Source organism: Pongo abelii, chromosome 6 (assembly GCF_028885655.2).
Source record: "Pongo abelii isolate AG06213 chromosome 6, NHGRI_mPonAbe1-v2.0_pri, whole genome shotgun sequence".
NCBI classification, from domain to species: domain Eukaryota; kingdom Metazoa; phylum Chordata; class Mammalia; order Primates; family Hominidae; genus Pongo; species Pongo abelii.
This window is the reverse complement of record NC_071991.2, coordinates 109,516,234-109,530,272: the sequence shown is the minus strand read 5'-3', so window position 1 is coordinate 109,530,272 and position 14,039 is coordinate 109,516,234.

The window sequence follows — 14,039 nt, the reverse complement described above, 5'->3', positions numbered from 1 at the left end:
CCTGTAATCCCAGCACTCTGGGAGGCCAAGGCGGGCGGATCACAAGGTCAAGAGATCAAGACCATCCTGGCTAACACGGTGAAACCCCGTCTCTACTAAAAATATAAAAAATTAGCCGAGCATGGTGGCGGGCGCCTGTAGTCCCAGCTACTCAGGTGGCTGAGGCAGGAGAATGGCGTGAACTCGGGAGGCAGACCTTGCAGTGAGCCGAGATCGCGCCATTGCACTCCAGCCTGGGAGACAGAGCGAGACCCTGTCTCAAAAAAAAAAAAAAAACCTAGGCCTATCTGATTCCAAGTTTGCCTCTGGCTGGCTTTGGCCATATGGGAACCTGACTGCTTGTTCCTAGGAGTCATGGGTTTTCTTGTTTGCTTTTTTATAATTTCAACTTTTATTTTAGATTCAGGGTGTACATGTACAGGTTTGTTACATGGTTATATTGCATGATGCTGAGGTTTGGGATATGAATGATCCCGTCACCTAGGTAGTGAGCATAATACCCAGTAGTTTTTCAACTCTTTCCCCCTCCATCCCTCCCGCCTCTAGTAGTCCCCAGTGTCACTGTTGCTTTTTTATGTCCAGAGTCATGGATTTTATTAGCAATCCTGCGAGAAAAGGCCCCTTGAAGTTAAATTTTGCCTTGTTCCCCTTTTTTTTTAGAGTCTCTTCACCCCTTGTATCAGTATACAGGGGACATTCGGTTGTTGACTGCCTGATGAATGTTTGCCAGTAAAAGTTTTTTCTGATATTTCTAAAGCTTTAGCAGAACTTTATTATTAAATAGTAATGTTATTCCATCAAATAATTTTTTACATGGATTATCACTTGTTATGTTTTAGATTGCATTGTTTTCTTAAGATGTTTGCAATTTTTGTTTTATTGCCAAGAATGGTGATAATACAGCATGCTAAATTTGAGATCTCTGTTTGTTAAGAAATGATACAGTGGGCAAATTTAGTTAGAACTCTTTAAGCCTTAAGATATATTTTGTTTGCTTTTTTCTTTTTGTTGTGTAGAAGATACTTCTTTGTGGTTTTCAGTTTTGAAATTACATATACGTTCTGTAATGAAATTTCTGACAAAAGACAGTGTTTAATTGTCTTCTAAAATGGGAATGTTGCTTATCTCACAAAGCTGCAGTATTATCAATAATAAAATATGAGACTGTGTTAACAGGGTACTGTGAGCCATAAGTACCATAATACACACAGCCAAACTAGGATAGTTATGACGCGTTGTGTTGGAAGAACTTTTTATGGCAACAGCATAAGTAGGAATTATCTTTTTGTTGAACATAAAGAATATCATTGGACTTTTCCATTTGGATATCCTGACTCTTCATACCAAACATAACCAAAATCAACTTGTTCTTTACCAACCTCTCTACATTCTATAACTAGTTTTGTTTTTTTGTTTTTGTTTTTGTTTTTTTGGTGGGGGATGGTGTTTGTTTTTTCGGTTTTTTTTTTTGTTTTTTTTTTGAGACAGAGTTTCACTCTTGTCACCCAGGCTAGAGTGCCATGGTGCAATCTCGGTTCACTGCAACCTCCACCTCCCCGGTTCAAGCAATTCTCCTGCCAAAGCCTCCTGAGGGATTACAGGCGTTCACCACCATGCCCGGCTAATTTATGTATTTTTAGTAAAGACGGGGTTCATCATGTTGGCCAGGCTGGTCTCAAACTCCTGACAAGTGGTCCACATACCTCAACCTCCCAAAGTGCTAGGATTACAGGCATGAGCCACCACACTCGGCCGTTTTTGGGGAGCTTTTTTTGAGATGGGTCTCCCTCTGTCATCCAGGCTGGAGTACAGTGGTGCCATCACAGCCCACTGCAGCCTTGACCTCCTGGGCTCAAGCAATCCTCCCATCTCAGCCTCCTGAGTAGCTGGGAGGCAGATGCATGTATCCCAGCTAATTTACTTATTTATTTTTGTAGAAATGGGGTCTTGCTGTGTTGCCTAGGCTGGTCTTGAATTCCTGGGCTCAAGCAATCCTCCCAGCTCAGCCTCCCAAAGTGCTGGGATTACAGGCATGAACCACCACACCCGGTCTACAACCAGTTCTTGTTCCCAGCTTTCTCCGTGTGGTAGTACTAATCTTACGGCCAACAACCAGAGAATCTTAAATAGTTGAAAATTTCTTAAGGGGTAACTTACTTCAGACTCCTGCCTCACCTAGGAAACCATTGACAACATGATTAAGATCCAAGGCTCTAACTCAGTATTCCAGGGTTCAACTCCTGGCCATACTATTTGCAATGGATTCTTGAGCAAGTAACTTCACTCTTCCATGCCTTGGTTTCAATGTGATTAATGACGGAAACTATTTCATGTGGCTGGAATGAGGAATACATGAAACAATACAGGTAAAGTACTTAGCTCAGTACTCAGCACATAGTAAACAATTAATGTTAGCCATTAATATTAGTAAACAGATATTTATCATTTTTTCTTAAACTCTGACAGTGCTAGAACTCACACAACTCTTCAGGGCAGCTCGTTCCAACAGTGGATATTTGTCATTTTTTGAAAAGTCTCAATTCCTTCAACAAATATTCCTCAGGTGTCCACTATATACCAAGCATGTTCTAGAGCATGAGAACAAAAAGATGACTGAAAACAGTGTTTGTCCTCATAAAGTCCCTAGTCCAGCAACAGAACTCAGTACCAGGTGGCCCGTGGCTGTCCGTCCCTTTCAGCCCATTTGGAAGTGACTCTTGCTTCTCTCATGATGGATCAGCTTTCACTGCCCACCCCCAGGGACATGACCAAGGAGGTTCCTCCTCTCTACCCCTAAGCAGTGAGTCCATAGGCTCCCTGGAGAGTTCAGTCATCTCTTCTGGAGCAAGTCACCTAGCCGCAGTGAACCTCCATTTCCTTATCTCAGAAATGGGAGTCAATAATCTCTGCCCTGTTGATGTCACTGGATTGTCATAAAAATGACATCATTATGTAAAGGTCTTTGTAACCTGCCACGTACTCTATAATGATGAGATACTCCTTATATTAAACCAAAGAAAGAAGTGACTCTGCTAAAGATGGAATTTTAGACATCAGTGAGCAAGGGAAGATCTTTTGGCTGGGAGCTGATAAAGTGGTTAAGAGGAGAAATTTACTAAGCCCCAGATCAGACTTATAAGGACAAGACTAGACTGAGTCAACCAGGCCTCCAGCATTGCTCCTAAAAATCTTATTGGAGGCCATATACTGTGCTGGAGGGTCATCGAGTTTTAGATCCAGACAGACAGAACTAGAGTCAAAATGCCTTATCAACCACTTACTAGTTTGGTGACTGTGGGCAAGTTCCTTAATCTAAGCCATATGAATGAGGAATATATGAAACAGTACGTGTTAGCCATTAATATTAGTAAGCAGATATTTATCCATTTTTTTCTTAAATTCTGCGAGTGCTAGGAATCACACAACTCTTTAGGGCCACTGGTTCCAACACTGGATAGTCATCATTTTTGGAAAAGTCTCAGTTCCTTCAACAAACATTCCTCAGGTGTCCATTATATACTAAGCATGTTCTAGAGCATGAGACAAAAGGATGCCTGAAAATAAGTATTTGGCCTCATAAAGTTCCTAGTCTAGCACGAGAGCTCAGCATCATTTGTAAATCAGATTCTCTCTCCTTGGAATTCAGAATTAGAACTGAGAGACACTCAAAGAGTCTGGACTGTCTTCTGAGCAGAGAATAAAAAGTAGCTATCATCTGCCCACCACAGACAAGAAAAAACAAGAAAGACAGTTTTCAGAGAGGAGAGAATGAAACAGGACTGTAGAGAGAAGCAGAGACAAGAAATGGACCTTCCCATTTCGTCATGAGCTTCCACTTCCAGGTAGGCAGAACTACCAGAGACTCAATTGAATTCCCGCCTTAGGCTTCCAGAACACCCTGAACTTTTTTTTTTTTTTTTTTTTTTTGAGTTGGTGTCTTGCCTGTCACCCAGACTGGAGTGTAGTGGTGCGATCACAGCTCACTGAGGTCAGGTAACCCTCCCACCACAGCCTCCAAAGCCGCTGGGACTAGAGGTGTGCACCACCATGCCCGGCTAATTTTTGTTTTTGTTTTTGTTTTTGTTTTTTTTGAGACAGGATCTCACTCTATCGCCCAGGCTGGAGTGCAGTGGCATGGTCTTGGCTCACTGCAACCTCCATCTCCCAGGTTCAAGCAGTTCTCCTGCCTCAGCCTTCCAAGTAGCTGGGATTACAGGCGTGCACCACAAATGCCCAGCTAATTTTTGTGTTTTTTGTAAAGACAGGGTTTCACCATGTTGGCCAGGATGGTCTCAAGTCTCTTGACCTCGTGATCCACCCGCCTCAGCCTCCCAAAGTGTTGGGATTACAGATGTGAGCCACCCTGCCTGGCCTAATTTTTGTATTTTTTGTAGAGACGGGGTTTTGCCATGTTTCCAAGGCTGGTCTGGAACTCCTGGACTCACCCAGTCCACCCACCTTGGCCTCCCAAAGTACTAAGATTACAGGGGTGAGCCATTGCGCCCAGCCTGAACTTTTAAAATAAACTGTTTCTTATGCTTAAGTTAGGTCCAGTCAGTTTTTATTTCTTGCGAGCTAGGATAGTTTACAGTTTCTCCTTAGCACTCCTCTGTTTTTTTGATTAGTGTCTCTTGGAGTTCCAGGAAACTGTCCAGGCATTTGCAAGTAGGACTTTAAAAGCTTATCTTTTACACTCAAATGAAAGGCAGTAGGAAGTAGGAACAGATTCTCCAACACTTTGGAGGCATGTTAGCACCTTTCTAAATTATGGAGAATGAGTGAACTGCCAAATTTCATTCATCATTACTGATATTTATTGTGAACCAATCCAGCCAAAAGAATTCTGAACAGACACTTTAAAAACCTATGCCAAACTGAATTGACCGTACCAGGCTTATCACATTGAAATATTTATTTAAAATAGTCTTAAAATTATAATTATGTTAATTGTTTTATTAAAATCAAGAGAGAAAACTAACCATTTATCAAACTGCTGAGACTGCTAAAAGATTTATCAGCCTTATATAAATAAGACACATTTAGTAAATATTTTCATTCCATTCAAGAAAGGCTTTTGTGACCGAGTGCCATGGCTCACACCTGTAATCCCAGCATTTTGGGAGGCCAAGGCAGACAGATCACTTGAGGTCAGGAGTTCGAGACTAGCCTAGCCAACATTGGGAAACCCCATCTCTACTAAAAATACAAAAGTAGCTTGGCATGGTGGCGAACGCCTGTAGTCCCAGCTACTCTGGAGGCTGAGGCAGGAGAATTTCTTGAACCCAGGAGGCAGAGGTTGCAGTGAGCCGAGATTGCACCACTGCACTCCAGCCTAGGTGACAGAGCAAGACTCCATCTCAAAAAAAAAAAAAAAGGTTTTTGAAATTAATTTGTTGCAGACATCATTGATTTTCTGCCACAGATCCATCTTACTCTCTTGCTTATTCTCAGAACCCCAGTTTTGTTCAGATATCCAACCTCCTTCGAGGGGCCATGTGCTTCAGGGGAAGGCTGGACCCCAGCTCCAGGGGTTGGGTCATAATTGATTCCTCTTATAATTGATTCCTCTTATAATTGATTCCTCTTATAAATGGTTTATTCTTGGGCACAGAACACAGCTCTAGCCAGTGAGGTGTAAGAGTTGAGGGCTTGAGGGAAAGATTTCTCCTTCCCAAGAGAAATACAAATGAACAGATGGTCTTGTCTTTTTCTGGATGTTGTCATTTGTGAGCATAAAGGCAAACAAAGCTAACACCAAGAATAGCAAAAGAGAAGGGTTAAAGAACATAGATGAGGTTTTTGAGTCACTGAATTAACCAACAGGCACCACCTACCATCCCCTACCCCTAGACCACTTATGTGATTATAATAAATGCTTTTAATGTTTAAAAAAATTTAAACTTGAGATTTCTGTGGCTTGGGGCTGAAAGCATCTCAACTGATACTGTTACATCTAACAATCTCTTTAAAATGATGATACCATTTGGCAATTTCTAACAGTCTTATATGCATTCAGAAATAAGGAAAAATAATCCCCCAACTATCCCCCTACTTCCCTTAAAAGTGCCATATGTTCCAAGAAAGAAAATGTCTTTGAAATCCTCACTCTTATCACCTGCTGTTTTGTACATACAATGTACGAACATAGGGCCCTGCCCACTTCATTCCGCCTCCACAGAATTCTGTCCAAGGACACCCTGTTAAATCTGTGTTTGGAGAATTTCCTTCCTTCTATGCCCACTATTATTGTGTATGACTGCTTTTGGGGCTTTTTTCACTCTCTTGTTCTTTACCCATCTTTGGCTTCTGAATTAAGAGTTTTCATTTCCCTTAATGGTCCTTAATAGGGTTGTTTGTTACTGTTCTTGTTGTTGTTGTTATTAATTGGCATCAGAACTTTTTTTAACCGAAACATCTTTCACCGGGAGGAATCCATTTTTCTGTCAACGGTATCCCAGGTGGCTAACTTTTATTATGCTTAGGTCAATGATTCATGAATGGTAGTTTTCCTTCTAAACAAGTTTTGCCATGATGGGTGAGTAATGGTACCTTTGCTATATTCCAAAAACTAAGGGAATGAAACAGACTCCACCCACATGATAATAGGGTTAATTTGACTCTACATATATAGATTGAAGGTTGTTTATTTGTTGGCTTGATTTCCATAGCCTGGTCTTTTTTGGCGAAGGAGGTATCTTCTAGTCTCAAGTTATTTCTACTCACGCATCCATTCAAACAAATTTGCCTTTGTCTCCAGGTTCTGTTTCTTATGATAAATTTTTGGAAACCCTAGGCTGATCAAGGAACTCTCAAAATAGGAAGTGAACCAACAACATTTATACTTATAGCACTTAATGTGCTTAAGGCAACATTCAGGAATATTCTTTCCCTACCCTTGTTCTCTCAAACTCTGCCTCTTTACTTTGATCTACCTGTCCTCACCCCCTGTATTTTTCTCCTCAAAGGTATGCACAGTGCTTCAGTGCCATTTTCATAGCCCTATAAGCTAGAAAACCTGCCTACACGTTTGCTTTTAAATGAGGTAGTACACTTTGCCAGCTTCACTATTTTCTTTCTTGTGCTATTATTCCTTTTTTACCCAAAAATTTGGCCCCATTTTTTTATGAAATCGGTAGTTATGATTTGACACTTAGAGAGATACAAGCAATTAAGTAATGTATTCTTTTGAAGCTCTTCTAAGATGACATTCAATAAAATCCCTAGCTTTGATATTTATCCCAAACTCCAGAACCCCGTATCTAATCACTGTCTTCATTTACTATCCCACAGACTGGTCATATTTAGCAAATGAAAAATGTATCCACTCTACCCCTACCCCACTCTTACCTGTTTCTTCTTTGGCATTATGCATCATGGTTAATGGCTCTACTATCCATCTCAATATGCAAACCAGAAACCTAACCTCATTCAGCATGCTAAACCATTTCACATCTAAAATATGTCTAGACCCTGTCCTTTCCTCTCCTTCCTACTGAAACTACCAAGTATTACTTAGCCTCTTAGTTCACTGTCCCACCTCTAGTTTTGCCCTAAGCTATCAGAATGATCTTCCTTATCCCATCCATAATCCCATTACCATCTCCATGAAGACTTTCCAGCCCCCACGTTCATCTCTGTAGAATGGATTGCCTTATCTAGTGTGGCCCCTAGTGCTCTGGAGGGATTTCCATTATGGGGAAGTAGCATAGCCCTTAGTGATTAAAAGGTACATTTTCTGAAGTCAGAGCATTAGGATTTGAACCCTGGCTTTACCACTTACCAGCTGCTAGTTACCAAATCTCTGTTCCTCACTTTCCTCTTCTATAAAATAGCACTAATCAGTAGTACTTCTTGGGGTCGATGGGTTAATTAAGTAAGATAATACATGCTGGCACTTAGCGCATGCCTGGCACATGGTATTGATATACACCCAATAAGCTATCATCATCATCATTATTGTAGAAAATCTATGACTTTCACTGCACTAACTTGTTTATATTTCTCTTTACTAGGCTTTGAGTTCCTTGTATTTAATTCATCTTTGTAACGCAGCACCTAGCACTGGCCTGAAAAGTAGGAGACACTCCATACATATTTTTTTATTGAATCATCAGGTTACTGCTTGGCTTATAACTCCTCACTGGCTCTTGATTGCCTGCGGAATAAGATTCACACTTTTTCAGCCTGGGCAACATAGTGAGACTCCATTTCTACATAAACATTAAAAAATTAGCTGGGCATTAGCTGGGTCACACACCTGTTGTCCCAACTACTTGGGAGGCTGTGGTGAGAGGATTGTTTGGTGGGCTCTAGAGGTTGAGAGAGACCCTGTCTCAAAAAAAAACTGTTCGCCTTAGCCTGATTTATGCACCTATTCAGCTTAATCTCCTATACTCTAAGCAAGATTGCTTGCAGCTCCCTGGACATTTCATTCAACCAGGAATGTCCTTCCAGGCCCCTTCCCCAAACTTGGTGAACATTTTTTGATATATAAGACCTTAATCGAGTATCTTTTCCTTTAAAATCTTTCCTGACCCTTTTATAGGTGGCCAGCAAGTCTAGAAACATAGGCACATACATGATAAATGGTTTGTTGGTTTTATACTATAATACACAGTGAAATAATGTATTTGCATTGCCTGATTTTGTGGCCACCCTATAGCTAGAACTGATCCCTCCTCCTCCTTCACACCATTAGCCCCTTTTATGAAGCACTGGGACAGAACATAGCACACAGAGGTTCTGCTTTATTCATCTTTGTATCTCAACCACCCAGCCCCATGATTGGCACAGACAGGCGCTCAACAAATATTTGTTGAATTAATAAAACGTCAGTAATATTTATGGATCGTCATTGTATAGGCCAAGAAAAACTGCCACCCATTTAATCATTGATAGTGAGTATCCGTAATCCCCCTACATTCATTTTCATCACTGCTGCTCTGGGTGTTCAATGAAGCAAAATACTTGGCATGTGTCTTGGTGATCTCATTTTGCATTTGTTGCATTCAGCTTTCATTCATAGTTAAAACGTGTTCCTTGAACAAATATTTTCATTTTTAAAAAAGGAAAATTTTAAGGAAAAGTATCTGCTTTAATCAGTCAACATTATTTGAAATTCTTTTTCTTTAAGAAGAAAAATATTCGGCCCGGCACGGTGGCTCACGCCTGTAATCCTAGCACTTTGGGAGGCCAAGGTGGGCAGATACCTGAGGTCAGGAGTTTGAGACCAGCCTGGCCAACATGGTGAAATCCCATCCCTACTAAAAATACAAAAATTAGCCAGACGTGGTGGCACATGCCTGTAATCCCAGCTACTCAAGAGGCTGAGGCAAGAGAATCACTTGAACCCAGGAGGCAGAGGTTGCAGTGAGCTGAGATCATGCCATTGCACTCCAGCCTGGGCAACAGAGCAAGACTCTGTTCAAAAAACAAAAACAAAAACAAAAAGAAAGAAAAAAGAAAAATATTGATAGAGTAATAGGCATATAAAATATTTCAAAATTAATGATATATTGAAGTATGAATGTTGAATGTTCATTTTAGTAAGAGCCAATTAAAACCTGACCAGATAAATATATTTCTGTTAAGGTCAACTTGAATTTATACTGGCTGATGGAGCTCATGTATAGGGTTGCAGTCAGAGCATGTGGCATTTTTTACAAGCGCGCACACACACACACACACACACACCAGTGGGAGATTCCTCTGGCTCAGTTTTGGACTGATAAAATCCAAGTTAGTCTCCTCTCAGCAAATTCTCCAGTGAAATAATATCCCTTAAAGATGACATTCAGCTAGAAAAATAAATGTTTAACATGACAGTTTCATGACATAGTCTGTGAAATTGAAGACAGCCCCTGGCTGATGATGATACCCACATTGTCAGATCCATGTTTTGCAGTCAAACACTTAATGATCTAATAAGGGAACCATTTAGAGGTTCTCTCTGCTTTAATAATGACTCATTGTCCTGGGAATCTTCACTCTCTATGAGAATAAGCCCTGGAGTGGCTCACAATTTGATGGTCACTATGACAACTCTGAAGCTTTCAGAGATGCTTTGGTTCTGTCCGCGGGTGGTTATGTGTTGATCTGATTTTGAAGGAGTGTTGCAGTGGAGAGGTAATACCGCCATCACTTATTGAAATCTAAAGTAAAATTATTGCCGTCCAATAAAGTATTACTCTGTTCACCATTAATCCAACCTATAAAAGGCATCTTGCATCATGAGCCATAATATTTAGTCATAGCACAATAGCATCCAAGGCTAGGAGTGCCAAGTTGGCATTTGAAACCTCTCAGAAGTTTTTAAATGATATAGGGTGATCAAAAAAATAACTGAACACTTCCAAAATGTATTTGTCAGTAACCAGGTAATTCAGAATCATGTATGAGCCGAACTGTGAGTGACCTTTTCAATGTCTATGGAAAGTGTTAGGTTGTGATCATGTTTATATTAATATTTGTATGTGTTCAATTCTTTTTGAATCATTCTGTACAATAGTATGAGTGTGATATTAGTATAATCTGAGGTCTAAACATCCCACAAAATGAGATTTAGATGGTCTTTGAAACCCCTGAAGTTATATGCAAAAATATTGTGTAGTTGAAAGTTAAAGTTATTTAATTTTATCCCATATTATAATTTGTCTTTATGTAATAACATGGAATTGATAAAAATTTTCATTAACAAATTTTACAATGATGTAATTACTTAATTGCTAAGTTAATCTTTAATTTAGAGTTTAATAAACTTCTACAGTTTTTAAAGTATATAGTAGACATATTAAAAATGTGTTATATTAAGTACAGTATATAACCCTGGCTGTTGTGGCACCATTATCATCATTCCTGCTGTGGGATCCAAGGCCATTGCTAGCCCATAAAAAAATCTTTCCAATTCATACAGATTTTAAGAAGGCTCCTAAATGCCCTCCTTTTGGTGGGAATGAGTCAGTCCTGCAGTGAGAAGCATTGTTTAGTATATAGGCTTGGTTTCAAACTCTTTTCATGCTGTCAGCTTGGTACCTATGTTCAGTGCACAAAATAAACAACTATACACAGCAGCCCCACGGGGACCTCAATGAAAATGAGAATAGACTATGACTCTTCAATATTTTTACTAATTAAAATACCTCGAACAGACAGCGAGACATGCTCATCAATTAAAAAATAAGACAGTCAGGCACAGTAGCTCACATCTGTAATCCTAGCACTTTGGGACGCCAAAGCAGGCTAATCACTTTGAGCTCAGGAGTTCGAGACCAGCCTGGGCAACATGGCGAAACCCTGTCTCTAAAAAAAAAATACAAAAATTAGCTGGGCGTGGTGGCTCACACCCGTGGTCCCAGCTACTCGGGAGGCTGAAGTGGGAGGATAGCTTGAGCTGGGAAGTGGATGTTGCAGTGAGCCAAGATCACGCCACTGCACTCCAGCCTGGGTGGCCAAGCGAGACTCTGTCTCAAAAAAAAGAAACTATATTTAGTTGTGAAACTGCCCTTACAAAAATTATAACTGAGAAAATTATGACAGTTAAAGATCTGACCTAACTGACTCCATCTTGCTTCTAACCTCCAAGCTGTCCTTGTTAATTCCTGGGTGTAGGCAGAACTAACTTTGGGAGGAACTTAGTTTACAGTTTAACTTTGAAACAAAAGATGATAACAGCCCTTTCCTGAAACAAACCCCCTTTCTGCCTGGGGACTAGATTGCCCTTGCAGGATTAACAAATTAGCCACAAGATTAGAAACTGTGGTTTAGGAGTATGCAGCTGCAGGCTACAAGATTCTGAACCTCCCCAAATTGCTCCTGGAGATAACAACACTGTTGTAAAACCTAAAAGCAGTGCTTGAGGTATTTTGCAGACCCTGTACTCAGTGGATCAGCTGGCACCACCCAGATGGATAAACTGACTCATCTGGTCTTCCGGCCCCACCCAGGAACTGATTCAGCACAAGAGGACAGCTTCAACTTCCTATGATTTCATCTGTGACCCCACCAATCAGCACACCCCCCTTTCCAACCCACTACTCACCAAATTGTCCTTAAAAACCCTGATCCCTGAGTTTTTGGGGAGACTGATTTGAGTAATAATAAAACTCCAGTCTCCTGTACAGCTGGCTCTGTATGAATTCAACTTTTTCTCTATTCCAATTCCCCTGTCTTGATAAATTGGCTCTGTCTGGGTGGCAGGCAAGGAGAACCCACTGGGAGGTTACAGTTGATTCTATGATCCACATGTTTTAACAGTTTAATATCTCTGAAATTGAAATGTCTTACAGTGCCATATCTATTCTGACACTCAATAAATTGTATATAATGAATATATTCATTGGGAAAAAAAGATTAAGGAAGTGAAATAATCCTAATTTCTATTTATATTGTGTTTTCACTCTGTTTTCAAAGACTCCTTAGACTAAAATAATCCCTCTTCAACCCCAAAGCAGTTTGCTTACACTCTTGTGACCTTATATTCTGCTTTGCACTGTAAGTGTATTTTACTTTTCTCACCTGCTGAACCATAAACCCCTACAGTACTTGGCCTTTGGACTTTTCTCTTCATTATGCCATTGGCCAGCAGTGTGACCACATGGAAGCAGCATGGGCTCTGAAGCCAGGCTGATGTGTGTCCAGATCTAAGCCCTGCCGTCTACTAGCTTGGTGATCTTGGGCAAGTTATTTAATCTCTGGGAGTCCCATTTCCTCATTTGTAAAATGGGGATAGTCATACTTAATACATGGAATTGGTTCAAAGGTTTAAAAATGAGCCAAGTTGTAAAGGATTGGCGCTTAGCTGGTTCTTTGTAACTGATTTTCAGTATTTTTCAGAGACAGCATAAATTTTGGAATCAGATTCAAATCCTGGCTTAGTCACTTGATATGTCTCTAACTACAAGTTACTTCTTTAAGTCTCAGCTCTAAGTGCCATGAAGGTCAAGATCTTGTCTGTGGTGTTCACTGTTGTCTCCTTAGCATCTAACACAGATCCTGATACATGGTTGTTGAATGAACCAATAAATGAATGAAAAATTAAGATAATTTCTTACCACACTATTGTGAGAATTCTAAAAACTGTACACTCTGTACCACTTACAGTTACAATGCCCAGTACACAGTAGGCCACAATAACTGATTTTTGATGCTCAAAACAAATGAATATAAGAAAATAGGATATGTAAAGTCCTTGGGCATTCATGCTCCCGTATTTATCATGTAATTATAGGAGTAGGCAATAAGAGGATGTGGCTAAATGGCTGGCCTGATGACTAATATCTTCTAGTATTAAATTGTGTTCATACCGCCAACACAACACTATTAAAGGCAGCAAGAATCGCTTGTTTGTCTAGTAAATATGTATTGAGCACATAGGATGTAGATGACGCCAAAATGGACAAAATATTTATGAACAAGTACATCTATGTCAAGGACAGAATGTGGAGATGCTTGCTTTCTAAGAATTGAGGCCTCAGATGACTGGAGTTTCCATATAAAGGAGATTCCAAAAAGATCGTAATGAATAGACAGAATACTTGGTAGCCCCTTTCTTTAATTCAAATACTACTTTCATAACTGTGACATTTCTGCTTCCATTCATTTAGGCAGAGAGAGTAACCCCTATGACCTTTGGTCATCAATGCAGATAGTAGAGAAACAGATTATGGAGGTTAGGACAAGGGAGTTTCCTACTGCCCTGGATATTTCCCTCCCAGTATTGCAATAGGATGGGAAGGAGGACTGCATAGATATGAGGAATAGGTGGTGGGAGGGTGAACTGCAGCTGTGAGTCTAAAGATAAATGATCACACCACACCTCATCCAGAACCTGGCTTCTAGGTGATTTCACCTAAAATATTCCAAACTGATGCATGTCATTTGTGTTCTCCAACATAGATAAGAGAGTAGACTCCATAGGTAGTAGTAGAGTCCTGTTTCTCAAGAGGAAAAAGTCCTGGACTGTTATGCTGAATTATCAAATTTGAATTTTGTTACCACATATTTATATAATGAGACCAATCAATCTTAATTCAATGTATATA